At 37.7% G+C, this 9,707-nt stretch overlaps 1 long non-coding RNA gene across 1 annotated transcript; it reads right to left on the bottom strand.

Moving 5' to 3' along the window:
• Positions 1-4,031: 4,031 nt before the first annotated feature.
• On the bottom strand, positions 4,032-5,235 carry LOC308411026. The gene is made up of 3 exons (XR_013974323.1): positions 5,037-5,235; positions 4,795-4,910; positions 4,032-4,508 (listed from the first exon to the last, which is right to left on the bottom strand). It is a non-coding gene; the product is annotated as an uncharacterized lncRNA (long non-coding RNA).
• Between the last annotated feature and the right edge of the window lie 4,472 nt (positions 5,236-9,707).

Genomic DNA, 9,707 nt, shown 5'->3' with positions numbered 1-9,707 from the left:
TTTGTAACTAGTGTTCTACTGGGTATTAATGTGTGCATACGTACTTGCTCTCCAGTGTCTTGTCTTTTTCTCTTTTCCCATGTTGCAGTGTACTACTTACCATATTTTAGGCTTTATTGTAAAATTTCATGGGAATTACACTCTGAGTGCAGTTTTGTTTCAGGTTTTTAATAAGGGAAAAAAATATGTCCAAATCTACCAGGCCCTGTGTGAGAAAGACATTGATTCATCAGGTGTGATTTCTGCAAGACCAAGAAATCAATTAAGTAGAACCTGCCTGACAAAGTGAAATGGACGAAGATCTTAAAATAGAACACAGCAAGTTTGGAAAAGGATTCATGATTACAACAATAAGAAAGAAATGGCGTACATGGGAGATTTTCAAGTAGACACGTTTACCATGTAGTGACTGGCTGGATAACATTTATGAAGAATTTTATATGAGACTTCTTTCACCTTATTTACAATCAAATATTTATGGGGGATCATCCAGACTGTCTTCCACTTGATATCTGGAACATATCGGTTCCAATAAGATATTATATATGGGAGAGAGATGATATCTGCTTGGAATAAACTACGTATTTTCTTATTGCTGTTACCAAGTTCTTGTGAAAAGCAGATTTTTCCTATTGGTGACTCAGCTGGATCAGGGAGAGTGACTGAGGTAGATATTGAGCTGTCAGTGTTTTTATATAACATTAAAGTCCCTGAGGGTATGGCACCAAGCACCATTGAGAATTCCTGAACACTGATTGGAAAATAATATAGTGCAATAAAGTCATTGTAAGTAAGTAGTTGTCCCTCTTTATTAACCAGCTGAGCCACCAATAGGATCCCATTTTGGACCCAAGTTTCCAGGAAAAGTGATTTATTTTTCTATAAAATATCTCTGTTGTTCCAGATAAGGTATTTGTGAGGTGAGAAGTTGTGTTTATAAATGAGGGTCCACGCATGATGTGTAAGACTTGCGCGAAAGGTGTCTACTTCCGGTCAAAGCATTTTACGATAGTTACAGGTCAGGGTATCTGTTACGATGTTAAGAATAACAAGTATCTCTTAAAATGTTTCCGATAATGAAACATTTAATATAATGTAGACAAAAACAAAAAAATAAAAAGATAGTGTGTTGTGCCATGCGCTTGTGAAGTGGCTGTTTGGTCTCTCCAATGTAAAGGTCTGGGCATTCCTCGCTGCACTGTACAGCATACACCACATTGTTAAGTCTGTGTTTTGGAGTTTTGTCTTTCGGGTGAACCAGTTTCTGTCTGAGCGTGTTGCTGGGTCTGAAATGCTTGGAGAAAACCCTCCTGAGTTTTTCTGATACACCGGCTACATAGGGGATGACAATGTTGTTGCGTCTGTCCTTCTTATCCTCCCTCGGGTGAGGGAGGGGGCTGACACCAGCGAAAGAGTCACCACCTCCACAGGACAAGACTCAGCTGTCCATCTGCATCTTAAGGATAAAGGACACTCTTTCGAGGATGCCAATGTTCACATTTTGGACAGAGAGGACAGATGGTTTGAAAGAGGAGTGAAAGAAGCCATCTATGTCCACTGTGAGTGACCATCTTTGAACAGAGGCGGTGGTTTACGACACCAACTCTCTGCCATCTATAATCCAGTTTTGAGTTCCCTCCCCAGACGCCTTAACGCCCACTCACATCCTGGGCCATCTGACCTCAGGAATTCGCATGATAAGGTGGGGCCAGGTTTCACAATGAACTCACCCGAAACCCTGGCTGATTGGGACTCACACCCAGTTTCACACCTTGGCTCAGGTGATTAGAGGATCATCAGGGGTCCTTTTGTCCCTCTGTGGGGGGATACTCCCACTAGGTTTATATCTTGGACTCTCCACCATTTGACCTTAGAACTAAAGAAGCTTCTTGGATGAGAGGTGAAATGTCTTCAAGCAACTTAAATATGGAATCAGAACAATGCCACCTTGAAACGAAACCGAAAAAAATATTGAAACCGAAAAAAATATTGTAACTGAAATAAATGTACTGAAAAATCTTGTATTGAAACCGAAAAAAAAATTGATAGTGAAAAACAATTAATTGAAACTGTAATTTTTTTGTTTTCGCTTATATATATATATTTTTTTCAGTTTCAATCCATTTTTTTTCGGTTTCAAACCATTTTTCAGTTTCAATCTGCTGGCACTGTTTTGGCGTCCAGGGGCGCGCTGGGGGGGGGGGGGGGGGGGGGGGGATTCCGGCCCCCATGTATTTGCATATATTATGGAGGCCACTAGCGCTGACCAAGCTGCCATCTTTCTCTCTTCCCGTCTTTCAATGGCTGCTTCAATTTCAGCTTGACCCTCCAAACCGCAAGTAAGTAATCATTTTTTGTCATCTTTCTTGCTGTCCCACTGGACTGGACATTAGTTTAGTTTTTTTTAGCTACATCTGGTGAAGTTGTGGTAAAATACTGGTATTAGCCTATTCGTCGTAGCAAGCTAGCCTGAAGCTAATATTTGCTAAATTTAGGGACACCTGTGTCTCTTTAGGAGTTGGAGGCCGGTGTTTTAGGAACGGCACAAGATCTCATCAACAGGCAGTGTTGGGCAGTAACGTAATACATGCACCGGCGTTACGTATTTAAAATACAAAATATGAGTAAATGTATCTGTTACAGTTATCGTTCAATAGGTGATGTTGAGAATACAGTTAGTTTGTTGAAATAAATGGATTACATGGCGGTATTTTCCTGTTTCATATGTTAGGCAATGGTCTCTCAATTTTTGGTAATTCCACGCTGGTGGAAACCCAAACAAAGCACGCAATAAGAGCCTCTAAAAATTATTATACAAAAATGATTTAATATGAAGGCAATAGCAGAGTGTTACAGGCATCGCCCTAAACAATGTAGCCTCATGGGCAGTGTAGTCTGTGCTGCAGGGAGAATGGACTGCCATACCCGTTATGTGTCTGTGAGCGAGGGAGGGAGAGAAAGGAAAAGTACGAGCTGTCACGGGGCAGAAACGGGAGCTGGAAGCATGTAAATATAATAATAACCACTGCAGCCAAAAAGAGTGCCTGACAAGCCCATCTGTAAGTAAGCTATCAAGTCTCGACTGTACACTGTGTTCGTGTTTTCCTCTGAAACAATAAGTCCCGTTGGAGCAGCCTTTCAACGCCTCTCTCTGTCTCTGGCAAGCAGAGTTGACCCAGACAACAAAGTAAAGCTAGTTTTCAGCTACGAGCCCGACACGAACCCGACGTATTAGCCAGAGGTCCCTTTACTACAGTTCGGAGCCGCGGACCTGTTTTATATACGCGTGGGATAGTTTTCTATACGAGATCACAGCAAAAAGTGCAGCCTTACCTAATGTCCACCTACTGTTACTCATTTATATTATGATTTTAACACCTAGTTGGTATTGGTATGGCAAGTAGCCTTCAGTAATAGTAACAAATCACACAGCAATAGTACATTCATGTAGTTGTAAAGTATTCAGAATACATTACTTCTATAATCTTTGGTGGAATACATTTTAAAATTAACCTTCGCAACACTGTCAACAGGTTAGCACTTCATACCACAGTGCAGCAAAGCAGTCTCATGAGTGCTGGGAAGGACAAGCCCAGAGCCCAAAACAGACAGTGCAGGAGATGACAAGGTTAGTAATTGTATGGTGAAAATTATACTTTTAGTTATCTTGATTGGCAAAAGAAAAGTAAATACAAAATCTGCTTCTCACATTTAGGGCATTTCCAAGATTTTTTTTTTTTTCAAAACTTCAATTTCTTTCATTATAGCTGTCCTGTGCCAGATGTTCTGTTGACCCACAGTGAGAGGCATCATTTCATAAACACCAGGAAGACTGAAACTCATCGCCGGGATCAAGCAGGGCTCGTGATCTTCACCAGCAGCTCCCTCACAAGAAGGATAAACCCAGCATTTCATGAACACTGATGGAGACCTTTGCTTTGTGTAATGTTAGAAGTACTCAGATAATCCTCAGAGGAATATCTTTAAGTCCTGTAGAAAGTTAAACATATGTTGTGCTCTCTGGTTACTCTGGTATGAATGACTCTGAATTACTTTATGATAAATAACACACTATTGTCAAAAAACAGTGAAAGAATTCCAGATCACAAGTTTTTAGTTCAAATACAAGTAACAACCTTTGACTTTAATCAGGTTTTATTTAATTGTGTCAGAGAAAACATCACGTGCTCTTCATGTAGCTGAGTACATTCAGTGTTTAAAACAGAAGTTGTGCAGGTCTGAGCTCAGCAGTTTTCTGAAACACCAAACTGAGGTACTGTTAATGCTGATGTATAGTGACACAGTTACTGGGGTGATTAATCCTTTTGACTTTTTGTCTTTAAATTTATCAATAAAACAGCTGCAGCTTTCACTGACAGCACATGTGGTACTTTAACCTTTGTACTGTTTTCTTCAGTTAATTTTGGAGTTACTACAAAGATTGAAGATATAGGATGATCTGTCTGCTGTCACTGGGTGGTGCTGAGGTCTGAATCTGAGGACAGCTCCTGTAATCACAAACAGAACCATCACAAACTGAAATATAAAGTTTATCTCAAATCTGAAATAGAGCTGATCCTTCTCTGTCCTCACACATTCGGGATCTGAAGTTGTTCAGTCCTACAGTTCTGCCAACAGCTGTTTATTTTTTAGTTGTTTTAAAGGCCTTATATACTAACACATTTTCTAATATCATGTTTACCTTTGAGTTGTTGATGCTTTAGGTCCTTAGCTAGCTACCTAGCTAGCTAAGGACCTAAATTACGGATTAGCTTACAAACACATTTAACTTACCAAAAATAATGCGGTGAGGCCTCAGGTCCTCCTGTCCGGTGTTCCAGATCTACTGGCGTTTAGATCAACTGGCGTTGGTCGAACAGATGTGTGGCAGTCTTGCGTTTCAGGAGCTGCTACCGACAAACCAGCAAAAAAACGGCAAATGTGTCATCTGTGACACTTGTGAGGTTATGTCAAACACACTCCGTCAGTCTTGATGCTGTTGAACAACAAAATGTATAAAAATGTGGCGAGTTTACCTGGTGATATCCTCATGCGCGACGCGATCGCGAAAACAGCAAACAAGTAATACTACGCCGATGTTGTTCACAGGACAGCAAGAGTAAACGATCGGGAGACTGTTGTTATCCTTCCCCTCGCACGGTTTATTTCTCCGAATTCAGCGTTTTTGCTTCACAACTAAAGCGAGCAGTTTACTTTGTGCACTAACATGGACTCGAGTCAACCAGCGCCACCTCTGGCCAAGTGCCGCAGCCTACAGCCAGATCAACCTGTGACACACATCTGCACCACGTTTGAATTCGTTTCATGCACAACACATTTGTACCTTTCAATTGTGTCTGTTTGTGCGTCATGCAAATAAACCTTTGAAATGAATGAAATGACACTAATATTTCACTAGTGTTGTAACATCACATGTCGTTAGCGTAGTCTGTGTCTTTTCTCTGCGAACAAACATGTTAGAGTTGGTTGTTATATACAGTCTGTATAAGTGTGATTAATCTAATAAACATTTGTAAGGAGATGGCAGTTACTGTGAATGTACAGCATTTACACAGTGATTAGTAATAAACAGTCAGACAATGACTCTGACAATCTCATTCAATTTTGCAGACTGAATGCACCTTCTGTGGAAAGTGGTACCACACAGTGTGTGTGGACTTCCCCTGTGCAGAAGGCGACAACAAATGTTGTGCATGCTAAATAAACAGAAACAAATGATCCCTGTTGTCTTTGCTTACTGATTGTTTTCAGTGTTGACAATCCACATTGCTGGCATTGCATCTTTCAACATGTTTGTGGGTAGATTTGGATGTACCAGGGGTAAGTGCAGACACTCAGCCTCTACTCACTGTGATCATAGCAGCAGGTGCAGATGTGTCACAAGTTAATCTAGTAGTAGGCTATGGTAGTAGTGGACTGACCTCCATTTGAAACTGCTCCAGCTGCTGTGTGATAGTGGATCTGCTACAAATTGAAGATCATATGGAAGTTTTGGAAATTAACCCTTGTATTATGTTGAAAAACAAAAAAGTGACATTGATTTTGTTGCGGGTCATTTTGACCCGTACTGTGTAAATCCACTCAGAATTGTCAAGAAACTGCAAGAAACTGCAATAAACTGCAATAAAACAATAGCAACTTTATTTTCCATCAGATAAACATGTAGAACACAGACATACAACATAACTATTTTAGGAACAATTTGGTTTTTCGTTCTTACAAACACGTATTTTGAACTTGCCCAACGTTCTCAGTTTTCCAATGCTCAACATTTTCTATTTTGTCCACATGATGGACAGAATGTAACTGTGTGCTTCTTGCATTTCTCACAAAAAGTGCTTGTTTTCAAACAGGAATCTTCCTAACTAAGATTTAAAACAAAGGATTTCTACGTCTCCTCCAGTCTCACAGATGACAAACCAAGCGACACACCTGAGTCACTGACTTTCTTAAATCCACTCACTCTCACTGGCTCTGTTTATTACTAATCACTGTGTAACTGCTGTGAATTCAAAGTAACTGCCGTCTCCTTACAAATCTTCATTGGATTAACCACACTTATACAGACTGTATATAACTACCAACTCTCCAGCCATGTTGATGGATTGCCTATATTGGCTGGAAATATTAATTTCCAGAGAAAGGACACAGACAAACGATGCTTACAGGATGTGATGTGACAACACTAATGAAATATTGATGTGTCATATTTGTCCAAGGCGTATTTCATTGTTATGGAAAAAGAGAATATCAAAATCATGATGACCAATTGGAGTGGTGATTTCTATGACTTTGTGTATATAATTTGGAATTTTGTACAAATGTAGGCCAATAAGGAATATATGATATCATTTTATTCTTTTCAAAGGTTTATTTGCATGACGCACAAACAGACACAATTGAAAGGTACAAATGTATTGTGCATGAAACGAATTCAAACGTGGTGCAGATTAGGGGTGGGTTTTTATAATCGATTCATCGATTAAAATCGATTCTGGCTTGGATAACGTAAAATCGATTCATTAAAATCCTGAATCGATTTTTTTAATATAAATTTATTTTGCCCGAAATGCCAGAATCTCTGGTGACATCTCACAAAATTTCAAGAACCACCAAACAGTTAAAAGAATAGAAACTGGGTCCCATTTTCACATATCAAAGCAGCATCTTTACATGAATCCTTCAGTAATTAGATGACAAAAAAGACTTTAATTCAATCTTCAGTGCATTTAGTGAAGGTCTTTTGTTTTGCCATTTACACTTATGAATGTGGTATTTGCCCATAATTATTACCATATTGTGGAGCATGGCAAGTTCCTTAGACGGATCGCCATTATTGTATAAAACCTGTGTTAGAGTCAGTGGGGTCATCCCATCTATTCTTACACTCAACCAGTCTACCAAATCCTGCCAGAAGTCAGTCGTTACTGAGCAGGAAAAAAACAAATCAATACTTTCTTCATTTTGCAAACAAAATCCACATGGCTCCACCTCAAACCCAAACCTTTTTTTAAGCATTTCAGCTGCTGGGTAATATCCATTAATTATTTTAAATTGCATTTCTTTGACTTTGGGGGGGATAGGCCATTTTAAAAAGTGTGTATATTTGTTAGTTATTTTAACGTTACTCCCTTTTAATTTTGTGTTACTGTTAAAATCGTGAAATAATTCATTTTTAAATATATTGTTTATGATTTTATTATTACACTTTTTATTAGTTAAAGGAATCTGATTTAGCTGTAAAGAAGGTAAACTAATTTGTCCCTTAGAGTAATATAAATAGCCTTGTATCAAACTTAACAGAGGTAAGAGGATCACCTTACAGACCTTGTTATATTCTCTAAGGGAACACTGAATGTTAAACTTTGCAGTGAAAACACCCACTGGGAGAAACTGCCCCTTTTCATCAAGTAAATCTGTTATAAAGATGATGTTTTTTTTCCATACCACTCTTTAATGAACAATGACTTCCTATTAATTGTAATGGTCCTGTTAATCCACAAGGTGGAGCAATGTGGCGTGAAGTTATGGGCAAAAACCATCTTCCAATAAGACAAGACCTGCTTATGATATTCTGACAGTTTCACAGGCAACTTCAATATATCAAAATCACATTTCAGGAGAAAATCCAACCCTCCCACCTTTTTGAAAATATTTTTAGGGATATGGAACCATATGGAGTCAGGTTTCAAGAGGAAGGCTTTTATCCAGTTAATTTTAAATACTCCAACCATTGATTGAAAATCAATTGTCTTTATACCACCTTTGGTGTAATCTTTGACAAGTTGTGATTTTTTAATGTAATGTGTTTTATTGCACCAAATGAATTGATAGATTATGGAGTTAATCTTTTTAATACTTTTTGGGGTAATGTATAATGAGTAAGCTGGATAAACCATCTTTGAGACGCCCTCTGATTTGGATAATAGACTGCGTCCAAAAATTGTGATATCTCTCATTAACCAATGATTTAGTGTTTTGGACATACCATCAATTTTGTCTTTTAGGTTTTTTGACTCTCTAGTTTTGATGTCTCTATTTAAATAAATGACTAGATATTTGACTTCATTTTTCACTGGAATTGTCCTCGTTATTTTCCAAACAATCATAAAGTGGCAAAAGTCCACACTTCTTTAGATTCAGACACAAGCCTGAAGCTTTAGAAAAAATTGAAATTACATTCAACGCTTTCTCAAGTATTAATTTATCCTTTAAAAATATTACTATGATGCAAACTGACTCATTTTCAGTTCAGTACCAAAATTTTTTATTCCTTTGATGTCTGAATGGTTCACAGTGAGGTAGGCCATTAATTGAGTGCAAAGAATAAATAATTTTGGAGAAATTGGGCAACCCTGTCGAATTCCACGGAATACGTCTATCCTAGGTGTTATGCCTGGATTGAGCGAAACATAACTGTAAATCTGCTTGTAGAACAGTTTGATCACTTTGCAAAATTTGTTTCCAAATCCAAAAAGTTCTAAAGATCTAAATAGAAAATTATGGTCTATTGAATCAAAAGCTTTAAAAAAGTCAATAAATAATATTAAACTTTCTGAATTGATAAAGGATCGGTAGTCAATCATATCTAATATTAAACTTATGTTATTTTGACACTCATCGATTAATTTGGTTAAGACGCTCTTAATCCTATTTGCATATGCTAAGGCTAATAATTTGTAATCATTACATAAAAGTGTTATGGGTCTCCAATTGTCTAGCACTTGTAAATTTTTGTTTGGTTTGGGCAATAAGGTTATTAATCCTGTTTTCATTGTTGGGGATAGTTCTTCATTTTTTAAACAATCCAAAAAGGCATTAAATAACAAATCTTTAATGTCTTGCCAAAAGGTTTTATAGAATTCAATCGTTAGGCCGTCAATTCCAGGCGATTTTCCATTTTTCATTTGTTTTAGAGCTGTTTCTAATTCAGATATATTCAAATCTTCTTCTAACCATATTTTATCTTCCTCTTCCAATTTTTTTTACCTGGTCTTTAATCATATCAAAAAAAGATGTCTGCATTCTCTTTTTCGGTTCTTGGTTTATACAGATTACTATAGAATATGTTAATTTCCTCACTAATTTAGTTTGGTTCCTCTATCATAGTGCCATCCTCACTCAATTTAGTTATTTTTTTTCTTTGTTTCTCTGCGCTTCTCAAGACTATAGAAATAAGATGATTT

This window comes from Rhamphochromis sp. 'chilingali' (assembly GCF_963969265.1).
Source record: "Rhamphochromis sp. 'chilingali' genome assembly, chromosome: 15".
NCBI classification, from domain to species: domain Eukaryota; kingdom Metazoa; phylum Chordata; class Actinopteri; order Cichliformes; family Cichlidae; genus Rhamphochromis; species Rhamphochromis sp. 'chilingali'.
This window is presented reverse-complemented; position numbering and strand designations above follow the sequence as displayed.